Below are 25,734 nucleotides of genomic sequence, written 5' to 3' on the forward strand. Positions count from 1 at the left end.
ATTTCTGAGATCACCAATAATAGTGGTAATACAATACTCACTTTCATCATGCAGCAGACGATTCATGTTGTTGATGCAATTTGTCACACGTAAGCATGTGTGCGTGTGGGAAGGGGAGCGGCTGCGTTGCTGTTTGTGAACTGCGCTACCAATCCTGTGTGACCGGAGTACTATTTCTGGCCACAGCCAACAACAGTGGAAAATATTAGAACCAGTGTTGAGCTTCCCTTAAGTTGATTCTGTCTTAAAATGAGTACTTGATGAAGTGTGTGAAAATCATCACTGGCGAGATAAAGGGCAACACCACCTCCACCGGCAGTGTGCCACCCTTCATAGATGCACTTGTCTCAGTCTGTGAAAGGCTACACAGGGAATCTTTGTAGTGGTGACATGGCCGAGTGTAAGTGTTTGCTGATTGTTGCGGTAATTTGCGGCTGCCCAGGTGAATACTGTGGGTGCATTAACTGCACATCATAAATGTTGCGTGCTGCATAGTGAACGTAAAAAACCCATTAAGTAATTAAAAAAAAAGTGCCTCGGTATAATTTGCCAAATGTTCAAAAATTACTCAAATGACTTAATTTAATTGGGAAAAACGACGTAACAATATAATATCCCTAGGCTGCAGGTCCCCGGAATAGTTGACCTGAGATGTAAAGCACTTTGAGATGCTGCCATATTATATTTAGTAAGCACCCTTTACATGCAAATCCTGAAACTGAAAATCCTTTACCTGTGTGTGGACGTGTGCAGCACGTGGTGTTACTCACGAAGGCCTGCATTGCATACATCATCCCGGACACGCCATCCCATGTGCGCACCTGCATGCGCCGCGAGCGCTTCGTCGTACAGACGATTCTGCAGCAGGCAGAGCTGGGCCGTCTCCGTAACACCCTCCTCACCGATGCCCCCAGCTCACCGCCATCGCCTCAATTCCACGTTGAGGATGAGCAGGCAGAGATGGGCCTGCTTCGCTGCTCACTGCATAAGGAGTCTCCTGGCGTATTGCACCCACCCCAGCGGTGCCACATGGAGAATGAGCAGGCAGAGAAGACTGGTGACGACTCACTGCTGAGGGATCCGAGGAGGAATCAAGCAACGAGGATTCGTCAACTGTCTTCTACAGCGTATAAATCTACTCTGACTTTTAAAGGAGGCTGCTATCCTAACTCTGTTTGCACGTGGACAAGGACATTGCAGTCGAGGACTATCTGTATATATTAATAAATACGTTTATGATTTAACATGTCTCAATCATCTCATGTCTTTTCATACGAATCACGATGTGAATGAGGAAAACTAGAAATTATTGTTATTTTGGATATATTTTAAATTTTGGTTTAACATGTAGGCTTTCGCGCCCAATATCATCCATAGAGGTGTTTTTTGGATTAGATCGTATACATATATAAACGTGTCGTTAAAACCCGCCACCACTCGACACAGCCAACTAGTAGGGTTGTCACGGAAACAGAACAAGCCAATTCGTCACTGGTACTTTGGAGAGCCAAGCCACAACATTTACAATCGGAGTACGACGTTTTGCCAGTAATTACAACTAGCTTCATCAGGCGACAGCCAGATTTATGGCACTCTCGCGCAAAGTGGGGGGGGGGGGAGATTACCGAGTCAACGTACATTATGCATGTGCATTATGAGAGCCCTTTGATCTTGTCCTTCCTGTCTATTGTGTATTAAAATAGCCGTACCAATGGTAATCCCTATTGAAGTATGCTGCCCTTTATAGGCATGCATTTAAATAATGTATTATTTGTTGGCACCCATGTTCAGCAGTAGCAGAACACACGTGCCAACAAGGACACTCCGTTGATTTTAATGTTGAAATTCTGTGCAAAACTAGCTACTACTGCCCAAGAATAATTCGAGAATCTATCGAAATTGGAAGAAAAATTTACAGTTCGGATAGCTACCGCCTTTCTGCTGTGTGGAAGCGACTCATCAAATAGTACATTAGATGAAACTCCGAGTACCCACTCAGGAGGTATAGTGGTAAAGCAGTGGAGGAAAAAAAAGCAAATTTTTTAATTTGCCCTTGTTGAATGATAGAGCCGATACACACAGCAAGCGAGATTAAGAAAGCGCATCGGAAGAAATACCGGAGGAGAGAGAGAAGACAATTGCTTGCTGGAGAAGGAAAGGCATTCCTACCGAGGGAGACAAGTTGACAAAGATTTTGATAATGGGAACCGGTGGCGTGGCTCGATCTTCCCTATGTACGCAACATGCTACCGAAAGAAAACAGAAAATCCTATTCAAAGGCTAAAATAAGCTCCATTTTTTGTATAAGAGCCCGATAAACAATAACCCCATCCATAGACTGAGGAAGAGAGGGAAGAGCCTGAACAAAGGGGAGGAGATTACGACAGAGATGGGTTGGAGGTGGAGAGAAGGGGAGAGGGGAGGCCGTAAAGGCAGCTGCACATTCAAGGAAAGCGGTGTAGAAAGAGTTGAACGGGGACATGGAGACAGTAGAGACAAGGGTGGAGAAAGAGGAAGGGAGGATCTTTCAGTGCTCGCTACAGGAAACCCACAAAACTGAATTTCCTAAACTCGTGTCGCCTCCGTGACAGCAGCACCACCAACGCCACAGACTCACGCTCCCCAAATCGACAATACCATCTCCATTGCCGACCAGCCACGAGATGGCTGCTCTCAACACCTCGGTCGTGGTGTAAGCAGCAAAAGACTTCCGGCTGGTGAGCAACCGGCCATTGCGAGGGTTGGAAAGAAACTGAAGCACGGGACGACTCCCACAACCTTCGGGTATTTCCAAACTGGATGACGTCTTGGGATGAAGCTAGAAGTAAGCCAAATCTGCACTCAATAAATGGGACAAAGATTCCAGAGAAGCCTCCAGAAATGTCACAGGAGGCTCGGGTGTGAGAAACCAGACTCCATGTGGGGTCCTCCAGACCTTTGCCCTCCAGTTCATCAACATTTGTAAAAGCAGGACGTCTCAAAGGTACGTAGCATGGGTGAGGTAAGAGGTTGAGAACCACGTTCCGAGATTAGGCGCTTTGACAGGTTGGGGTCCGAGTTAACGTTTAATGGAGCTCACCCTACGACATTATGGATAGAAGGGTAGTGTGCCGGCACAATCCGGACACCCTGCTACACCGAAACACTCGGTGTTTCGGTGTAGCAGGGTGTCCTCAAATACACACAAACTCTCGCTCAGCCAGTTGGTACACAGGTTGTCAGTTGTGGGGGACGCGGGCCCCCGGCTCCCCCCCCCCGGGGGAGGGCTGATCTCGGGAGGGCTGCGGGCTCCGGACTCCTCGCTCGAGTGAGAGCAGCCGCTACTCGACTCCTCGCTCGCGGTGAGAGGGCTGCCGCTCTCCGGCTCCTCTCCTCGCGCCGCAGCCCCTCGGGTCCGCGGGTCCTGTTTGTGGGGCATAGCTCAGGGCTGGCACGTGGCTGCCTGGAATCAATCCGTCGCTTCTCAGCCACTCAAACACGACGTCTCCGCTCACACAACCCCGCGCACCACTCACACGAACTGAACGGGGGATCAGGGGTCAGAGGGCAATGACGTCCTTCGCACACGCGTTGCCGCCGATGCCGGGCAATGGAGATTGTTTAAAGGGCTGCGGGGCGGGGATTTGGAGTCAGTTTTAGAGCGACACACCAATCGCACGCGCGGGACGGGGGGGTCGGGGGTTAGAGGGCAGGGACGTCACTCATACACGCATAGCCGATTGGGGGGCTGTATTGGAGATTATTTAAAGGGCTGTGGGGGCGGATATTCGGGATTGGTGTTAGCCCGCAGTCACGAAAGCTTTAAATCGAAATTTATGTTAAGTGTAATGTGTTGGTGTTAATAAATAGTGTTGCCTCCCAAGAAGTTGTGTGCGCCTATCTCAGCCCATTACATATAAGTGTAGACATGATTATGTAATTCTTGTGTTCATACAAGTGTAGTGACACAGCGCTGACTGCTGTCCAGCAGCGGCAACTGCAGTGGAAAGTTTGCACACATGCCGTTGAGCATATATACGGGTATGCCGGCCGGGCAGAGGAATTGGGGCAAGGGTCATGGAAGACCTCATAGGGAAGCCTCTGGAACCCTCTGGTCGGTTCGAGAAGGGAGGCGTGGATAGGGCAGAGCCAAGCCGCGCCGAGTAGAATATAGAATATAATATAAGCAGCGGAGAGCGAGAGCTCCGGGCTGCCGGTTCTGGGAGTGGACTCGTCTCGTCGTCGCTGTCGTTGCCACCGCATTCGCCCAATCATTGCGTGGCCAGACAGTAGCTGGCCTTCTCGGTCGACGCCGTCGGTGCAACACGGACAGGGTCGTGTCTAGGCCGGGCTCTATGGCAACGTGGTCGAGTGAGGCCGGAGTTGGTGTGAACAAGATAATAAAGAGACGATGTCTCCTGCAACTACCTCGTCTTCGACAGTGTGTGCGACACACACACGTCGGAAGGAGAACACTTCACAAGTATAAATGCTGCCTGTGTCAGTCAAGTCACATTTGCTCTAATTTATTTTGGTGACCTAAGACAGGAGAAGCAAAATGCACTTCTTCAGGAAGTGATATTTTTTTCATAATGCAGAGGCTGTGCCTGATACACATCTTTCATGTGTTGTTTGGCAACCCTGGTGCCCAGTAAACGCCATATGGCCAGATCCTTGCATTGAATTCCAAGTATTAATTCCTCCATACTTGTGCACAGTTGAGTTTTTATTCCATTCCCTTCATGAACCATGTCTTTGAACTTTACATCATAGTAAGATAGTACATGCCGATGAATAATTAATAGATGCTTGAAAACATCTATCCCCAACCATCTGCCTGTGTTTGGCCTAAAACCCAATCACCCAGAATGCCCAAATTAACCTTACATACTCTAGGAATGTAAGCAGGTTAATGCTTGGATATCCATCACAATCATCACCCCCAAATGTGAAGACATGTCACGAGACTCGCTGACTTTTCTTAAAATACTTGAGAAATACAAATCATAGCTGAATATTTTCAATTCCATGTGTATAAGCCTTTGTCTCAGATTTATTGTAAAATAAATATACATGTACAATATAAACATTCAAATATCAGAAAATATTTAATGTATGTTGAATTTCTTTCACACTGTACATAACCAACCGTGCTAAACAAGACATGATAAAAACAATCCAAGTCATGGGTTGCATACAATATGCAACTTTGGTTTATTGATTACAAGGTACATAAAAGGTTCTGAAATTTTACAATACAGGTATAGTGCAATCTAAATAAGCAAATGTACTTTTACAGTGATTTCCCAAATGTTTATAACTACACAAATACTAGCACAGTGGTTCTTAACCTGGGTTCGATCGAACCCCAGGGGTTCGGTGAGTCGATCTCAGGGGTTCGGCAGAGCCCCCGCCACGGAGGTCCGGACACACTTGTATTATTGTGTAAATTTGTGATGACACACACGGCCCGCTTGGCCATCACTGGCTGCAGATGATCATGCTACACTGCTTGGCCAATCAGCGCTGCGGGGAATTTAGTGCGTACTCAGTAGTCAACGTGTGACTGTTGTTGTCGTACGTCGTGTGATTTCTTTAATATTTTATCCATACTAACTATGTCGGGCAAAAGAAGAAAGTGGTCGGACGAATATGTACAACATGGATTCTCATGTATCACGAAACGTGATGGGAGTGAGCGTCCTATCTGCATGATTTGCAACGCCAAGTTGAGCAACTCTAGTCTTGCACCGGCAAAACTAAAGGAACACTTCTTGAAGCTGCATGGAGACGGGGAATACAAGAACACAACACTTGCTGAATTCAGGGTGAAGAGAGCCAGATTCGATGAAAGGGCCACTCTGCCTGCTCTTGGATTTGTACCTGTTAACAAACCGATCCTGACAGCATCGTACGAAGTTGCTTACCTGATCGCAAAGCAGGGCAAGCCACACACCATTGGTGAAACACTTGTGAAACCAGCTGCATTAAAGATGGCGAATCTGATACTCGGAACAGCGGCCGAAGGTAAATTATCCCAAATTCCCCTTTCAAATGACACCGTCAGTGACAGAATAGAAGACATGAGTAAAGACATCTTGGCTCAAGTAGTCGCGGATCTGATTTCAAGCCCGGCAAAATTCAGCCTTCAACTCGACGAAACCACAGACGTTTCTGATCTAAGCCAGCTTGCTGTTTTTGTACGCTATGTGAAAGACGACATGATAAAAGAAGAGTTTTTATTTTGTAAGCCTCTTACAACAACGAAGGCAGCCGATGTGAAGAAGCTTGTGGATGACTTCTTCAGAGACAACAATCTTTCATGGGATATGGTTTCTGCAGTTTGTACGGACGGAGCTCCAGTCATGCTGGGAAGAAAGTCTGGTTTTGGTGCGCTAGTAAAGGCCGATGCACCACACATCATTGTGACGCATTGTATTCTGCACAGGCATGCGTTGGCAACAAAAACCTTACCTCCAAAAATGGCAGAAGTATTAAAAACTGTGGTGGAATGTGTGAACTATGTGCGAAAAAGTGCTCTGAGGCACCGCATCTTCAGTGAGCTGTGTAAAGAAATGGGCTCTGAATTTGAGGTACTTCTGCTCCATTCTAATATTCGGTGGTTATCCCGGGGACAGGTGCTGAATCGTGTTTTTGCCATGCGTGTGGAATTAGCCCTGTTTTTGCAAGAGCACCAACACTGCCATGCAGATTGCTTCAAAAATCCTGAGTTCATTCTCATTTTAGCGTACATGGCTGATATATTCGCAGCTCTCAATCATCTCAATCAGCAGATGCAGGGTGGTGGAGTCAATATCATGGAAGCGGAAGAACACCTTAAGGCTTTTCAAAAAAAGCTACCGTTATGGAAACGACGAACAGAGAACAATAACTTCGCAAACTTCCCGCTTCTGGACGACTGTGCAAGTAAGATCGAAGATGTGTCTGGAATCGGAGATATTTCTGTATCCACGGAACTGAAGCAAACAATTGCCACGCACTTAGATGAGCTTGCAAAGTCTCTCGACGGATATTTCCCTACAAGAGAGTCATATCCAGCATGGGTGAGACAGCCGTTCACGTTTGCTGTTGAAACAGCAGATGTCAATGATGAATTCCTCGACGAAATCATTGAAATTCAGCAGAGCCAGGTTCAACAGCAACTCTTCAGAACAACAACGCTCTCAACGTTTTGGTGTCGACAAATGAACAAGTATCCAGTTATTGCTAAGAAAGCCCTGGATTTTTTTATACCATTTGTTACAACATATCTTTGTGAGCAATCCTTTTCGAGGATGCTGGACATAAAAACGAAGAAAAGGAACAGACTTTGCTGTGAAAATGACATGAGAGTGGCACTTGCCAAGGTGAAGCCACGCATATCTGAACTGATCTCTCAAAGGCAACAGCAGAAGTCACATTGATTTCCAGGTATGTAATTTGTTGTGAGTTTATGCATTGTGTTGGTTTTATTCTTTGAACAAGGTAATGTTCATGCACGGCTCATTTTGTGTACCAGTAAAAAACATATCTATGTCTTGAATTTGAAAAAAATCACATTTTATTTTTCACTAAAGAGGGGTTCGGTGAATGCGCATATGAAACTGGTGGGGTTCGGTACCTCCAACAAGGTTAAGAACCACTGTACTAGCATGTATGTTCCCAATAAAGTAGTCTCCTTCCAAAATGGCTAAAACCAAAATAAGTTTAGTTGTGCTCACAATATTTTTCACATATCCGTTCTCTTTCAAGTGACATTTGAGTCTGCATGGATTTGCTGTGCAAAATACTGCTGCAACCATTCACTAACTCCAACCCTGAACAAACTTCATCACATTTTTCCAATACTTTGTTGTGGCACTTCCATTAACAGGGCAATTACTGTGCCCCATGGACCCCACAAGTTCACAAGTAATTGCGATTCACACCACAGCACCTGAAGTACCATTGATGTTTAACTACCATGAATTAGCAGGACCAAGCAAACGTATCCTTCTGAGTACAAACCTTGACCACCGCCTTAAAATGCAGCCATCCTTGTTCTCCTTGATGGTGTCAACCAGCTCTTTCAGACGCGACAGGTGGTACACGGCCCTGAGAAGAGACACGATTGAGAGAAAATTACTTGGTTGACTTATTATCATGGTGGAAGCCAGAAAAATCTCACCAAGTCTCAGGCGGGTTTGGCAGTGATATTTTGCAAATTTCATCAGCGAGTGGTATGTGAGAGGAAATCGGAGAACCCGGTGAAAACAGAGGGAGTAAAATGCAAAACTCCGGATATAGATTCAAGATTCCATTGCTGTATTACTAACTCCTGGTTACCTAGCAGCCAAAATCTATAATATATGCTATTACCAAATAGTCTCCCATCCAAGTAATAACCAGGCTTACCTGCTTAGCTTATAACATTCATAATCTGACATCATACTTAGAGGCGATGCAGCCTCTATGCTGTGCGTGAGTGTGAATATAAAGATAAATTCACAATGGCGTGGAGGGGTTTTCCCAGGGACGATCAGCCCCTAGGAAGACGTCCGTGTTGAAGCTGCCCGGGGAGGGGGCCTCCAAGCCGGGGGATTCCAACTCCATGCGCGCCCTGCTCAGCAGCTCCTCCAATGAGGCTGTGCATCAAGAATCACGCATCGCACGTCACAACCACATGGGTGGCCGCTCAGTCGTCTCTGTGAGAAAAGACTGAATATGTACCTGAAAACATATGAAATGTCATCTGCTATATACAGACTATATATATACACACACACACCTAGGGATCTAAAGTCCTCTGACACGGGCTCCTCGTTGGCTACATTCGTAAGGCCGGAGATGTCCAAATCTTTGAGCCACTCTGGGTACTTTGGTCTGCTTTGCGGGCTCTGAGCGGCACCTGCTCTCTTCGTGCTGGTATCCGTCTCGTGGCTGCTGGTCTGGGAGTCCACATCGCAGTCACGCAGCCAGGCCGGGTACCTGAGCTCAGGAATGCTCGTGATCCCCGACACATCCAGCTCATCCTTTTGGCTTGTCAACCACCTGGGATAGGTACTTGTCGCACAGCCGCCGTTCGGCAAGTGCTCACGCCTAGTTGCTTCACTGCTCCGTAAGTATAACAAAACATTCTTCTGGTTAGAAAATAAATAATTTTTGGGCTTTGCCGACTCATTTAATGGCATCAGGGCCTTGTTGCTTCTCGCTGTTGAGCTCAACCGTTCAGTTGGCTTATTGCCCCTCACCAATGATGCGCCGAGGCTGTGCGCGGTGACCCCGAGAGATGACCGCTTGCCTCTGTGCGACACTGCGAGGTCTCGGTGGGCGCCAGGCGAGCGGAACAAGGACTTGGAGGAACCGTCAACTGGCGCCTCTAGGAGCTGGTCCGTGGTTAGACTGACCGTCGGGCTATAAGCCATGACCGCTGCAGCGCAGCAGTGAGGCTGCACGTGCCTGAGATGAGGTCCTCCACAGGCAGCATGCCACCTGCAATGTAAGACCCACAGACATTTTACTGGTACACAATGAATTTGCTCTCCCCTAGATTCCTTGACCCCTGAACGGCAATCCTGCAATGTTGCCTTACTTTGCACCATCAGTAACTAATGATGTTATCCGTTTGTGGAGTTTGTGAGAATATGGGATAAATCAGTGCATGAGCTGTTATTGTTTAAACTTCAGATGTGTCCAGTCTAGGATCTGCAAATTTTGACACAAAGGTTGGAGGATCACTTAGATTTCACAAACTTTACAAACTCGATAATCAGTGAAGTTGCTGGAAGATGACAGGAGAAAGAAATGCATGCACCGACCTATCTGTTCAGACCTATGCTATCCTCTCATATGCGTGTGCTTACTGTGGATAGTTTTTTCTGACATAAAATGAACTCATTAATGGAATTTGCCAAGCATCCCAGTGTGGGACTCTCACGAAAATGTATCTTTAGACCTTATTAAGGGTTTTTTCTAAGGGAATTACATTACATTCATGATAGCATAGCATAATTGACAAGCACCCAGTACAAGCAAATAAATGGGGTTCTCCTCTCCAATTATCCCCCTCCAGTCAATTAGCTTCGATACCTTATGAGACCTCCTTTGCCAGTAACAAGATATAGTAATAGGTTTTTACCCTTTTATCTGGCACAAAAACTGACACCTTTATACAAGGGATCATGTTTGCGATAACCACAACGCAAGTAGTCAAAATGCAAACAAGAAGACGCTAAGAATAAGAAGACGCCTTTTTGCGTCTTCTGGTCCAACACCAGTGGAGACTGGGATCTCAGAAAAGCCATCTCGGGTGTGGACCAATCAAATTCAAGGACAGTGCATATTATCAGAGTTGTCTTTTTTGTTTGCATTTTGACTACTTGTGTTGTGGTTATTGCAAACATGATCCCTTGTATAAAGGTGTCAGTTTTTGTGCCAGATAAAAGGGTAAAAACCTATTACTATAGCTTCAATACCATTGCACCGCGTGCACACTCGATAGCCACTCGAGTGCAAGCACCACGGAGCGATTCCTCGCGTGGCGAGAGGCGCAACCCACCCTCATCCACACTGTGCATCCTCCTCTCCTCCGCGCGTCTCCGCTCCGCCATGCTGCGCGGCGCTGTGCTCTGCACGTATCCTGGGTGGCGGTGACGCACAGATTCCGCTCTGCTCAAAGTCCTCGATGTAGGCGTCCAGCGCACCGCTCGCCTACGAGCAGCACTGCTCTCCGCACACCACAGGGCTGCGCTAGCCCCCGCTTCCGGTCCGGAGCAGCGTGCTGCCCAGGCTGCCGCGAGGGCTTGTGTCCGTCACCGTGCTGTCGCCCGAAGGGCTATTTGTCTCACCACCGTTGCAGTACATTTTGTACGATTTGGGATGCCTGGACCGGATGGGGCCAGGGAGAGGAATGGCTGTGGCTACAAGGTCACCACTGGTCCTGGTATGGGGGGCACCATGAGGAGCTGCTGTGTGCGGAAAGTGGGTCCGCTGTCGCAACGCGATCGCATGGGCCAGTGTCGACCACTTCGCGTTAGGTCTCTTAAGCTACTGTGGCTGTTGTCCTTTTTTCAACAAAAATTCCAGCCTTTCCCATGGTTTCCTTCATCACACCTGCAAGCTCTATGTACAATTGAAGTGTCATAAATGCACTACCTGCCTACTACTACATTATGAATGATATACATTTAAGAATTAGCTGGAGACAACTCCATGTTTAAAAACACTGTATTCAAAAGAGAAGGCTTAACATTTAACATTGGTTAACGTTTGGCATGCACACCTGCATATAACAAAAATTACCGTACTACTAATACAATGAATGCTAAATATTAAGTGGTATTACAGTAGTATGACTACTTATATTTATATATTATCGCACCTCCGAAGAGCACGGTTGGCTTTGTACGATGCGAAAGAGGTTCAACACACATACAGAATACAATACTTTCCGAGCACATTATGCGTACCGAACCTCCAAGTTCCTTACCCTACCCTGAATAAGAATGTGTGCGGAGTACAGCTCCTTTTTAAATCCATTGCTGGCTGACAGCTGTCCCATGCTATGCAGCTCCCAGGGGGAGGGGTTATTTACCATACTTCACCACGCTGGTCAGTGTGAGTTTGGTGATGGCAGGGGGCTATAGAAGTGCATTACAACCATGTACTGAATATTGCTGCACTGATGGCAGGGGGCTATAGAAGTGCATTACAACCACGTACTGAACATAGCTGCATTGGTGGCAGGGGGCTATAGAAGTTCATTACAACCACGTACTAAATATTGCTGCATGGATGGCAGGGGGCTATAGAAGTACATTACAACCACGTACTGAATATTGCTGCACTGGTGGCAGGGGGCTATAGAAGTTCATTACAACCACGTACTGAATATTGCTGAACTGGTGGCAGGGGGCTATAGAAGTGCATTACAACCACGTACTGAAAATTGCTGCACTTGTGGCAGGGGGCTATAGAAGTACATTACAACCACGTACTGAATATTGCTGCACTGATGGCAGGGGGCTATAGAAGTACATTACAACCACGTGCTGAATATAGCTGCACTGGTGGCAGGGGGCTATAGAAGTACATTACAACCACGTACTGAATATTGCTGCATTGATGGCAGGGGGCTATAGAAGTACATTACAACCACGTACTGAATATTGCTGCACTGATGGCAGGGGGCTATAGAAGTGCATTACAACCACGTACTGAATATTGCTGCACTGGTGGCAGGAGGCTATAGAAGTACATTACAACCACGTACTGAATATTGCTGCACTGGTGGCAGGGGGCTATAGAAGTGCATTACAACCACGTACTGAATATTGCTGCACTGGTGGCAGGGGGCTATAGAAGTACATTACAACCACGTACTGAATATTGCTGCACTGATGCTCGCCACGTGAGAGCCACACAGCAGGACAATGCTATACTGTACAATATTGAAATGATTCTCCTACAAATACTAAACATTAGTCTTAACAATCAATACTACTTTTAACATGAACAATAACTAATAAATGCACGCGTAGTAATCGCCGTGCTAACCCTTAGCGTGCAATGTGAGCAGAACTTGTATTGTAAGTCGTACCCAGTCCATTACCGCGCCACACACTCCCATTAACAAACCAACCACATTTACTGAATGTCCTCCTCCTTTACACGGCACAACCAGACAACACTTTGCACACCGAAGTGTCCAAGTCGCGTGCTAAGGGAAGCAAACCCCATTCAATTCTAGATTTAAAGCTTTCGTGGCTGCTAGGATCCATACTCTTTGGTTCTATTGGGTAAAGTCACGTAGGTGAAAATTGTTATTTTATTTTCACCTACGTGACTTTACCCAATAGAACCAAAGAGTATAAACCCCATTCACTCTGCGCTCAGCGTTCAACAAAGTTGAACCTGGCTCGCCCTCACGCCTGCCCATCTCTCTCCGTCTCTCACCGGAGATTATTCCATTGATCGTCTTCGCCTTGCCGTCCAGAGATCCGTGTGGATTATCCGTGAGGGTAGTTAAAGGTCGCGGTTATTCGGAGAAGTTTTTTTTATTAATTTTCCCGCCACAACCGCCGCGTCGCCAACGGCCGCTGAAGGCGATGTCCGAGACGCGCGGCCTGCGCATGCGCACTGAGGGTTGAGAGAAACCTGCGGGGAGGGGCAGCGGGGGGCGGGGAAGCCGCCGCCGTTGGCCACACCCACATTCTGGCCACGCCTATATTGAACCGACGTCACGGTGACATCATTCTGGGTCGGACTTTATCGTGGGCTGGCTGTGCACGCGAGGAGCTCCTGACTTCTGACTCTGAATTCGAGAAAAAATCAAAGATTCACGATGTCTACCTTCGTCGAGATAGGTAAAGTTTAACGTTAGTGTTAGAGATGTGTGTTTGTGTTAAATGTTGAGCCTGTGGACAAAACTGCTGGGGATGTGCCAGATGTCTCCATCTAACGTTAAGGAGGTTGGAGCCTGGATAGTGCATACCAGGTGTTACAGGCTACATGATGGGAAGCAGAAGGCATTCTAGTAAAATAGGTTTTTGTTTGTACGTTAATGCTCCTCCTTTTCCTTTACCAACCCATACTCACCGGCATGGTGAAGTATGTGCAAATAACCAACACAATTCGTGCGATCGTCAAGAGGCTCTCCAGCAGGGGATTGGCAAAAGGCCGTACAGGAGCAGTTTTGTGAAAAATCATTGATTCTTTCATAATGTACATCTATGATTTATTATTATTGTTCATGTGGGTAACCTCGGCGAGGGGGGAAGCAAGGTCGGGAAGAGCGGCGGATGGGGCCGCTTTTGACCACGCCCATATTTAGGTGACGTCACGCCCTTTTGCTGTGACGTCACTATAGCAGGGAGTTATCCTTGGCTGGCTGTGCATGAGGAGCTCCCGAGTTATAACTCACAAGATCTGAGATTAGACCAAAGATTCATGATGTCCACATTTGTTGAGATAGGTAAAGTGTAATGTTCGTGCTATGACGGGGCTTTGGGCCAGTTTTAAATATTGAGATCTCGTCAGTGTTTTAATCGGACGCGCAGCAGGGTTTGAGCCAGGATAGTGCATAACAGGTCTAAAAGTGTGGTGTCGGGCTACATGGTGGGCAGCAAAGGGCAGTCCATCAAAATTGGTTGTACTATACATACTATACGTCTTCACCAACCCACATTAACCAGAGTGGTGAAATGTGGATTTGAAGCTTTCGTGACTGCAAGGATCCATACTCTTTGGTCCCTTCACCTGATGAAGGCCACTTGTTTTGTGGCCGAAACGTCGTGATTGTTGTTCATTTTATTTATTTATTTTTCCCTACGTGACTTTACCGAATAGAACCAAAGAGTACATATGTTATCTCCCGCGCAATATGGTATCTCCCTCGCAAGATGTTATCTCCCGCGCAAGATGTTATCTCCCTGACAAGATATTATCTCCCTCACAAGATGTTATCTCCCTGACACGATGTTATCTCCATGACAAGATATTATCTCCCTCGCAAGATGTTATCTCCCTCGCCTCGTATGCAGGAAGTCCGTGAGTTCGATCCAAATTGTGACGCCTGTAATATTTGGAGTTTGCGTGTCTCTCTCTCTGTGTTCTCGTGGCCGCGTGGATTATTCCCTGGGTCCTCCGGTTGTTCCTTTAACATTTAGAATCAACGTGCTTTCAGAGTTATTTGGCTGCTATAAATTTCCACGTGATGCGAATTATTTTCCACCTCGCTACCAAGCCGCGCCAGGGCAGTGCCGAGCCAGCCCCGCGTGGCTCTCAAGGCACCAAGTTATGTTTCCACTGCGGAACCCGAGCCGTGCCACGGACGTCACGTGTGACGAGCGCGTCGAGACGCATGTGGGTGGTGTAGTGCAGTAATTTTCTTTTTTTTTTTACTCGGTACGCGGACCCCTGGGGGCTATGTGGCAATGCCCCAGGGTGTACGTGAGATAATGTATAAATATGTGAAATCATATCGGACATGAGTCATTGGTGAATAGTCATGTATGAATCGGACAATGTAAAGTAACTACGATACAATTTGTATCCACGTGGTAACCTGGAACGATATGAAAGCACTTTCTAAACTCACTGATCGTACACAATGCGGGTTTACAAGAGCAGCCAGGGAACTAATGACGTCTCGCGTGCAGAGCGTCCGTTTAATTTGTTTTTATTCGCTTGCAGTTACTAGCAGCTGGTTAGGATATACCTCTCACAAAGTGGACAATTGGTTAAAATATTGACGTTCATTATTCACACGTTGATTTCTCAGAACCACGTTGGGTCAAGGGGGGAGTGGGGGGGGCTACTCGGTTTAAACTAAATTCAACAACGAGGGGGGGCACCGGTAGCCAACAACGGTTGAGAACCACTGGTGTGGTGTGCGCTGGTGTCCTTACCGTGCACTCACCGAATGTCACGCACAATGTACGCGTCATTATCCCCGCCCCTGGCCCTGCTTGGCCCCAAGCCATATTCAGACACCGCGTGAGGTTAGCGTATCCCGGTTTTTGGTTCTAGCGCAACATGGAAAACGGCCAGTGGAGAACCAGGCAATAGAAATGTGGGAGGCACTGTTGGCACGTCCATATAAAACTGCACATGTTATCCCGTGGATACAAAATGCAGGTTAAGAGGAAGAATCGAGGCACGGTGATAAAAAAAAACGTGATAACCCAGCAGGGTTTGAGCCAGGATAGTGCATAACAGGTCTAAAAGTGTGGTGTCGGGCTACATGGTGGGCAGCAAAGGGCAGTCCATCAAAATTGGTTGTACTATACATACTATACGTCTTCACCAACCCACATTAACCAGAGTGGTGAAATGTGGATTTGAAGCTGTCGTGACTGCAAGGATCCATACTCTTTGGTTCTATTGGGTAAAGTCACGTAGGTAAAAAATAAACCAACAAAAATCACGACGTTTTGGCCACAACACAAGTGGCCTTCTTCAGGTGAAGGAACAGAACTGTCGGGACGACAGCACTTCAATTGAAATGTGGTCAAGTAACCACCATGATCTGTGTGGTCACGGGGAAGCTCTCGCAGAAGCTGACAAGCTTCCATCTTGGCAGTAATCATGTTGCCTCTTTTTTACTCTCAGCGTCTCTGCAGCGCTTGCCGCGCTCGCACTCCTCGCCCCATTTACCCCCACCCTCCCCCTCTCTGACTTATTTAACTGCCCTAACCCTGGTTTCTCTCCCACTTCAGTAAAACAGTTTCCTTGCTGTGGTTGTCACACCTGATGATGAGTGCTTGTGTTGCATTCGAAACGTCGTGATTTATTTCTATTTTTTTTCACCTACGTGACTTTACCGAAAGAACCAAAGAGTATAGCTGACAAGCTGTCAGGGCAAAAATGACTTTGCATATTCCAACTAATATTTTTTGCCCTGGTTTGTGTCTGACCATGCTGGGCACGGCTTTGTTAAAGTGTACGATATTCAATGGGGTAAAAGTCCCCTAATGGTAATACAACTTTATACCACAGGTGTACTCACACTGGAGCAGCGTCGACATTTATGAGAAAGCTTTACACATGAGTACCATGTGCGGTTCTTTACCGACATTCCCATCCCTGCACCTGCCTCCCCTGTCCCTAATGCAATGAACCCTCTACCCCCACATTACCTATGCAGAACTCGTGGAGAGAATGAATGAGGAGGAGGGAGCGGAGGGGCATGAGGCTCAGCCTTCAACGGTGCCGCAAGACTTTTCGACGTCATCATTTCAATCTACCCTGGCCCAGGTACGATGCGGCACAACGTGGATTTGCACTGCCTATAAATTAGCTTGGCTAATGTCAAAGATGGGAGATTCCTGGTATTTACAGATTTAGTTGTTGTTTGCATTCGCCAACTAATGGGCCCCAAAGTGTAGACATGGCTGCTCCTCATTTATAGATTTGCAGCCTTTGCAGCAGTGCGTTTTGGTGACTATACTGTGCTGATGAGTCCGAATGAGGATTACACCGGTCCACAGTTGCATATCACTGCATAACTGCTGCTGTTAGTCTGTCACATTTGCTCAACTTTATTTTGATGGTGGTTTAAGATAGCATTACCACAATGCACTTTAGAAAATACTGATGTTTTTTGTATAATGCACAGGGGCTAGATGCTTTGTGTACACATTTCTCCAGGTCTCTGGTTTCCTCCCATAGCTAAATGACACAGTGTAACTGGTATTGGCCAAACGTACCAATGCTGAAAAAATACATGCAAATTATTCAATTGGAATTAAACTAAGCAACTTCGTTCTCGACTGCAAAAAACAGAACTTGGTAGGACCCTCCTTGAAAATAAAAATGTAAACTCATTGAGGTTTTCCTGGGTAAACAAGTACAACATCATAGCAATAAACAACTTGCATACAAATAGCAGATTAACTTATGTCCTGATACATGTATCATGAGCTTATGAATAAATATACATTTCATGCATAAGCTATTACATCTCTCATATTCGTGTGTGTGCTTGCCTTTGCGTGTAGGACACTGTCTACTTTTGCGATGGAGTCCGTCGGATCGATTTCATCCTCGCGTTCGATGATGAGGTCCATTCTCAGGACGCCATCAACAATCAGGTGAGAACGAGGAACCTACAAATAATGCTCCACCTTCCTGCACCCAGCATTATCACCCCTCCCCACGTGCAACACCACACGCCTCTAAACCTAGGTTTGACGCAGTGGTGCCAGCTCAGCTCTCTGACTGCTGAGTCACCCTGCCACCTCCATACGAGTCTTTAAATCCACAGTATACATCCTTTATCAAACTGTATCGTCAACTGCAGACCACGCTAGTCAATGAACGCTAGACTCCCATCACTCAACTCGCACATCCATACCCTGAACCATACGCCTCACTGCTTTGGCGAACAACAATCAATTATCGTTACGTATCACACTCCATCCACAACTCCTCAATAAATACACCACTTTCATATTGCACACACCGACACCCAGACATAACTTACAGGATATATGTAATATCCACATTCTAACTGCCAAATGGAAAACTATTACAACAGTGCTGAAGTACCCAGTATGCATTCTCTGCAATATTGATGTTTTTGTTTATTTTGTTGCTATTGTACCCACGCACAATGGATCTATCTCCCTTGTAAAATAGCAAAGCAACTAGCTAAGTGAGACCATCCCTGTAACAAATAAGGTGAACTCAAACAGTTGATTGACAAAGAGCTGTGCAAATTTTTATTTTATTAAGGTCTGCTGAAGTGACACCGACTGAAGCAGTTCAGTGATGCTACTTTGCAGAGCCGTTCTCTGATTGATTCCCATGTGAGGCTCTACTCACTGTAAGAGTTCAAGAAGTTTCCTCACCTCTTGACTTGACTCCCACAGTGACACCACTGAGAACAATGTATAACACAGATGGTGAATTTTGTTTGACAGAAGAAGAGGACCGAATATCAGGCAAGCCTGATGAAGATGGGGCTAGATCTCGAGATTGAACCCAAGGAGGTAAGTTTCCTGCGTGTCTCTCTGCTATAGATGACAGACACTGTATACAGATAAAAAGGTGTTAGACTGTGATTGCTTCATAATATCACTGCTGGCATACATTCCTTGAGTAGGAGCGCTAAAGATCCCCGCTGGAGGGTATATGGCCTACTCTTCTATGCTTGCCAGACGTCTTGAAAGAGATAGCGAATACCCATACTTTACCCCACCATGCACAATCTTAAGATGGATTAATTGTGGCTTACCCATTTATACTGGAGGGTATAACAGTCTCCACCTTAATGTGGCATGCCAGCTATTTATACTGTAGTAATAAGTGTTCGATAACTGCACGTACATTATGCAATTTGCTTTTGGGTTGTGCCACACGTTGATCGGCACGAGGTGCTAACAACACGTGACACAAGCACGAAAATCCACGCGGCCGTGGACACTCTTCCAAATGAGACCATCCTGTTCCCTTGAACTCTCACCTGGTCAAACAAAGTCTAATAAATACAACTAAATGCACTCATCTAGAGTCTGACGATGAACTTCGTGCCATCCACTAGGAGTCGGTGAGCGGACGCACCACCTTTGTGAAAGTACACGTGCCATGGAACCCACTCACCACCTATGCCGAGATTCTACACATCCAGGCAAGATTCTGATGGTCATTGTAATGATGATCATGATGATGCCGATGATTGTGATGATGATTGTGGTGATGATTGTGATTATGATGGTGATAATGAATGTGATGACAATAATGTTTGTGAAGATTCATCATGGTTGTGATGATAATTGCGATGATCATGCATGTGATACAGAGTATGATGGTGAGGGTGATGATTGTGATGATTATAATTTATGACGTTCAACGATAATAATCGTAGCACTGACATTACGAGATATCGAGAGACGTAAATATACAAACGGATTAGAAAAACGTACATTTGGAAAAATATGCATATTAGCAACATATTGACTCTTTTTAGAAAAGTGAATGGGCTCGGGAAGGGCACGTTGCTTGAAGGGATGATGTCTGCTGGCCGAAAATGACATTGGAGTGGCAGCAGAAGGAGAGAACGTGCCCAAGATGATGTATATCATAGAGATGGCGAGATAAGATTGGCTCATGTGCGTGTGCTCATGACTGGGGATATTGGTGGGACAACTTGAAGAGTGGGTGGGATATGCAGTGGAGGCTTTTGGCATATTAATTGTTGCATTATAGGACTTGTTGTATTATAGGACTTGTTGTATTATAGGACTTGTATTATAGGATTTGTATAGAATGTTGTATTATAGAACTTGTTGTATTATAGGACGTGTTGTATTATAGGACTTGTTGTATTATAGGACTTGTTGTATTATAGGACTTGTTGTATTATAGGACTTGTTGTATTATAGGACTTGTTGTATTATAGGACTTGTATTATTATAGGACTTGTTGTATTGTTGGACTTGTATTATAGGACTTGTTGTATTATAGGACTTGTTGTATTATAGGAATTGTTGTATTATAGGACTTGTATTAGAGGACTTGTTGTATTATAGGACTTGTTGTATTATAGGACTTGTATAGAACGTTGTATTATAGGACTTGTTGTATTATAGGATTTGTTGTATTATAGGACTTGTTGTATTAAAGGACTTGTTGTATTATCGGACTTGTTGTATTATAGGACTTGTATAGATTGCAACAACTTGGGGAGACCTTCATCCATTCGTGGACTGATTTTGGCTGATGATGATTCCATGTGCTCGAGGCAAAGGGTTTAATACATTTAAAATCAAACAGGTGCCACTCAAGGAGAGCGACCTCCCCCAGGTGTCAGGCTCAGACAGTGGGCCTCTTCACTACCTGGGAAATATTCACCACCTGAAGCCGGGAGCCGTGCCCAAACAACCGGACTATTTCACGGCACCCTACCGGCGTTCGCAGCAGGACATCTATCCTATAAAGGATCATGACGTCCTCATCCCACCGGCCATACGCAGCCAAATCGTACGTTTGTATCAATAATGCTGTATAAATAATGCCAGAATGGGGTGGTTTTTTTGCAAAAACATGTTAATTTAAAAGGGTTTTGTCGTGTTTTTATCATTTTAATTAAAGTTTTCAGCTCTGTATCGCAACTTGCGATCTCTGAGTGACATGTGGTTAGAAGTGTAAATCATTATGGTTTATTAAGAATGCCTGGATTTATGATTTATGGGTTGTGGTAATATGTGTCCCTGTAGAGAAAGCTACCAAATTTTTGGGATGCTTAACCAGGAGACATGGTGAGCTAGCAGCCCCACCCTTTGTAAGTCCTGCCCACATTATATAACCACGTCCCCTCAATCATTCTCCCCTGCACAACAAAAGAATAAAAGACTACTGTTGATATGGTTCTTGGTGAGCAGGTATCCTGTCGAGCCAATATTGTGGGCATTTGGGGTTTTGATAGTATTGTATTCTGAATAAATTGCCTTTGTGCATGGAAAGCATGCATAAAATGTCTCCTTGAAATCTGGATATTGTACTTGCTGAAATCGGTACATATCTGCTTCAGTTTTTGGGGTGTTCTATGGACCTTTCCGAGTCGGGACTCAATAAGAGTTGTGGGCCCATTATAACTGTGTAGGCTGGTGGTGGTTGGAGAGGGGGAAACATTTCAGAGTGGAGTGAGTCAATAATAGCTTACCCACCCAGCCCTATGTTTCATGCATGTTATGTTTGTCATGTGTGTCATGTGTGCTCACACAGGTCCACTACATGCTGCAAAACCCCATGCCACAAGACAGCACGAACATATTAAATATCAACCAAATGATTGAAAATGGCTGCTATACTGCAGCCTATCCACTGCATGACGTAAGTTGTTGGGGGGGTAGGGGGTGGAGGGCACACTGACACCCTACGGGAGGCCCAGGTACGACACCTGAATTGCACACCTGTATAGGACGCTATAGCATAGTCTAAAGCTTACCACATACTTAACATTAGTGTCCCACAGAGATGCGCCGCATAGGTGTCCAGGTTCCCCAGCTCACTAAACACACCTCTGATTTGCATGGTTGGCTACATACGGTGCAAAAGAAGTTCAATATCCATGCATTGGAAAGGACTCCACGAGCACTCTAGAGAGCCATTCTCAAGGGTATTTGGCCGACTATTTCACGTGGGACAGAAGTCTGTGGAAGAATTAGAAGTACCCACACTTCATCCCACAACACGTGAACAACCAATAGATTAACTGTGGGTGCACCCATTTACACTGCTTGCTGGGAAGAAGCAGCGTGATTAAGAAACGTGGTCATTGTTTTAACTGTCGTTCCCATGAAATCAAATGGGCGACCTCTAACTTTGCAAGTCCAGTGCAGTGTGCAACACCATTACACCACAGCAGCGCCACGGCAGAGTTTTGGGGGGGTGGAGCTGGTAATTTGTGAATGTCCATGCAGTGTTTGTGACTAACAATTGCTTTCCCCATGTCAGAGTGAGTCTGTTCATCCCACCAAAAACCCGAACACGCTGGGCGACCGCAACACGCTGCGACGGGAGTGGGCGAGAGCCGGGCGCTCTTTCAAGGAGCAGCCTCTTGACCTTGTGCGGTAAGTTCATGCCCTATCCACTGCTGGATGAAGACTTCCCCAAGCCTTCGCCATCTCTCCCAGTCTCCTGATGCAACGATCCATGTGGCTCCTGCACACATGCTGATTTCATTACTTAAATTTCTGTGGTGCACATCCTCTCAGACGCATTCCTTCTCTTGACTGCCACATCATTCTTAGTCTCGACCACAGGCCATCGTACCTCTTAGGGACGTGCCCTGTCCAGAAAGGTCCTAAGGCTGGACTTGAATGCTAGCTGGGAGTTGATAGCACAGACGGCTGGGGAAATGGAGTTCCAGAATAGCATTTGCCCATGCCTTCCCTGCTCTTCACATTTCCCTCCAGCCCATGGTCCTTGCTTACATATTCGATAGCTACGCCACTGGTGCCATGTGCGGTTGGTGATGTTTGCGCTGTGTGTGCGAGTGATGTTGTCGGCACAGGTCATACTTCGGGGAGCAAGTGGGGCTCTATTTTGCATGGCTCGGCTTCTACACAAAGATGCTGATCTTCGCTGCAATCGTCGGCCTGATCTCCTTTTTCTTTGGAGTATTCAGCAACGACCGTGACATCACTAGGTACTGGCCCGACACATGCATACAGACAAATGCATACAAACACACACACACATACACTCATGTGTCAGATGTAGAACTCACACAGATCTCCTGTATAGCAATACAGACTGAACAGTGAGTATCAGCAAGCACCTACTAAGGCTATACACAAGTACATATACACGTAAAGTACATATAGACATACATATACACTTATATACAATCCCATGGGATGCTGCCATGGCGTAATAGTTACATTTCTAGAATTGCAGTTTATAGATTTCCAGTGCGATCGCCTGGCATGGCAGCTGAAATAATGGCTAGGTTTCTTCAGTTATCCCACATATGCTCAGCAGTATAAACAGAGACACCGCAGTTAGATGATTGGCAGTTCAGATGTGATGGGGTAAAATATGGGTACTCCCACCGTGTCCAAGACGTCTGGCCATCATGGACGAGTAGGCCAAATATCATCTCGAGGGGCAATCTAGAGCATTCTTTAGTGGAGGACCTTCCACCAGCAGTGGCATGAGCAAGCAATTTCAGGGCCACATCTTTAACATTTCACTATTAAAGTACATATGCACATATATACAATCTCATACAGTTTATATACATATACAGTACAAATGTAGTACATTCAATATATTGTATATGTATATATGTTCCAAATGTCTCTGTTTCTAAAAGTAAATCCAAAAAATCAAGCCTAGCTACAATATTTCGGACAATCCAGGGAAAATTAAACATTGTTTTGGATTGCTCAGAAAACATGACATCGCCCATTGTGACGTCACTCACGACGACACGTATCACGTGGCATCGGGTTTCGTCACTCTTGTTCACATGAATATATTGTACATTCTTACGAATTGTAAATAATCCGAAAATCAAAAGCAAAAAATATTCAAATCCAAAATGTTTAAATGTGAAACGTATCCTTATAATACGACTTACACACATAGACTCTTTGGAGCTGGATGACGGACAGCGGGGAGCAAGTGCAGGAAATACATTGCTGTACTCTGTGTCTGGAGTCTTCGCTTCCCATATTCAACCTGTACTGACCAGTGTGGGATGACTAGAATTAAATAGCCCTCATGACCCACGAGGTGTGGGGAGGCCCTCAGCCAGAAGTCGATTGATAAAAGGGCTGTAAACACCCCTGGAAATCAATACATAGAGATGTTACACCACTGATATCAACGAAAATTATAATTAAACATCAGCAAATACCTTCTTTGGTTCTTTCGGTAAAGTCATGTAGAATGAGAATAAAATAATAAATTGATAAAATAAAATAACACAATAATATTCTCACGACGTTTCGGCCCCAACACAAGCGGCCTTCATCAGGTGAAGGGACGAGACTGTCTGGTAGGACAGCGCTGGAGTGAAAGAGCCACGTTCAGATCACGGCCTTTAAGCTGTGTGAGAGGAACAAAGCGCCTTGACAAAGGAATTAGCATATAATTTAGCATTGAAATGGCTGAATGATTAGCTTGTGACTGGTCACAGAAATAGCTATGTTAAAAGTTAAAGCATACACATCCGCAGAGGCACCCCTTGATAAAGGAATTAGCATAGAATTTAGCATTGAAATAGCTAAGTTAAAGCATACACATCCGCAGAGGCACCCCTTGACAATGGAATTAGCATAGAATTTAGCATTGAAATAGCTGAGTGATTAGCTTGTAACTGCTCACAGAAATAGCTACGTTAAAGTCAGAGCATACACATTCACCGAGGCACTTAGTACAAATCAAACAGGAGAATTTAGCATTGAAATAACTAGGCGAATTTAGCATTGAAATAACTGAGTGATTAGCTAGTGACTGATCACAGAAATGACTATGTTGAAGTCAAGGCCTACACATCTGAGCTATTCACAGTACTATATAGTGAACCAATAAGAAAACGTGCCAGTTTGTAGGTGGGGGAGTTGATAGTAGCTGCCATCGTTGAGAACTACTCAACGATGGCAGCTATACAAAAATAAAAAGAGATCCCACCAACAGCCTGGTCACCAAAACGAACAAAATCATCTCTGATTCAACAGCATTAATTGATGAGATCAAACAGTTCTCGTTGAAACCCTCTGCTGCCAGACCACCAAGATTATATGGCCTTCCAAAGATACACAAAGAAGATACACCCCTTCGTCCCATCGTCTCTACTATCAACTCCCCCACCTACAAACTGGCACGTTTTCTTGCTGATATACTGCAACCTTTCACTGGAAAAACCACCTGAGGTACTAAATTCTACTCACCTGGTATCGACAATCAAAGGCATTTCCCTGTCCCCAAACGACCTGCTTGTCAGTTTTGATGTGGTGTCCTTGTTCACCAAAGTCCCGGTACCTGACACCATCGCTATCATTGAAGACCTGGTTCATCAAGGACTGCATACTGATGTACCTCCCCTGGTGAGACATTGCTTAACCAACACATACTTCACCTGGAATGGAACTTTCTACAAACAAACTGAGGGCACCCCAATGGGCTCCCCCCTATCTCCGGTTGTAGCCAACGTATTCATGGAAAAATTTGAAACTGACGCCATCCAGACTGCCACTCTACGCCCGACCTTATGGAAGAGGTACGTTGATGACACCTTTGTCATCTGGCCACATGGCCAGCCTGCTCTAGACCAATTCCGCGACCACATCAATTCCATACACCCAGCAATCAGATTTACCATGGAGGTCGAAAAAGATGGCAAACTACCCTTTTTGGATGTCTTAATTAAAAGGAGACATGATGGTTCAATGAGCCACTCTGTCTACAGGAAAGCTACCCATACAGATGCTTACTTGAAACCGGATTCCCACCACCATCCATTCCAGAAGAACTCCCTCATCAAGACTCTATACCATAGAGCCCAATGCATTTCCGACCAGGAACACATTACCAGTGAACTCAAGCACGTACACCAGGCTCTCAGGGCTAATGGCTACTCTGACTACACAATCCGCAAAGCCATCACTCCAGTCATGAAGAAGGATCCTCTTGTGGAGCCACTCAAAACCATCACCTTACCCTACATTGCAGGGGTCACTAAAAAGATCTCCAAAATCCTGAATAAACACAAGATCCAGGTCCGATTCAACACAGTACATAAAATCCGTGATTTAGTTCCATCTG

This window comes from Petromyzon marinus, unplaced genomic scaffold (genome assembly GCF_048934315.1).
Source record: "Petromyzon marinus isolate PM22_M1 ecotype Great Lakes invasive population unplaced genomic scaffold, UKy_Petmar_22M1.pri1.0 PM_Scaffold_2, whole genome shotgun sequence".
Classification (NCBI taxonomy): domain Eukaryota; kingdom Metazoa; phylum Chordata; class Hyperoartia; order Petromyzontiformes; family Petromyzontidae; genus Petromyzon; species Petromyzon marinus.